This window comes from Scylla paramamosain, chromosome 4 (genome assembly GCF_035594125.1).
Source record: "Scylla paramamosain isolate STU-SP2022 chromosome 4, ASM3559412v1, whole genome shotgun sequence".
NCBI lineage: Eukaryota > Metazoa > Arthropoda > Malacostraca > Decapoda > Portunidae > Scylla > Scylla paramamosain.
In genome coordinates, this window is record NC_087154.1 from 20,452,355 (window position 1) to 20,453,142 (window position 788).

The following is a 788-nucleotide window of genomic DNA, read 5'->3' on the forward strand; positions in this document are numbered from 1 at the left end:
TATTTAGAGAATATGAATGAATAAATAAGTAGGCATTTTTCTTATTAGATTTTTGTTGCCCTAGGCCAGTATCCTTCCTACATAAAAAAAAAAAAGGTAAAAGTACAATTTAAGATGATAAACCTGAAATAGAACACTAGTAATTTGCTTGTTCTGTTTTATTATTAAATAAAATTGGCTACACCGGTATCTGCATGCCTCTTTTCATCTTACACATTAGAGAGACATCGAGAGGAATTTTTCCTCCAATCAAGCTGGCCATTGTATGCTACTGAGTCCTTAATTCCTGGCATACACCAGAGAACTCGAAACTTATGTTTCATGTTGTTTTTACCTTTTGGGTCCCGAAGGCTTCTGTGCATGTTCACCATTTCACACAGTAATATTATGGCATCCCTAGACCACAATGACTCGCCAGATATTATTTCTTTATGTAATTTAACTTGAGAAGGACGAAAGAGTTGTCAGGAAGACGAGGGAAGATCATTATCCTGGCGGTAGCACGGGAACACGGAACTTTTTGCTGAAAAAGGTGCCTGCACTGTTGCGGGAACGGAAGTTGCCGGGAACAAGGGGAAGCATCGCTCATGTGAACTACTACCACCACTGCCTTGATGCTTTCATTGTAATACTGATGAAACCGTATTAAACTTTTATTTCTGGCAATGACCTATAGTCTCTAGTTTCCTCTGCATACTCGGATAACGGCCGAGCCATGACACACACACACCTTCACGGCCAAACGTCCCACGCACATCGAGGCCGCAGAGAGCAGAGGTTAAGGTGAA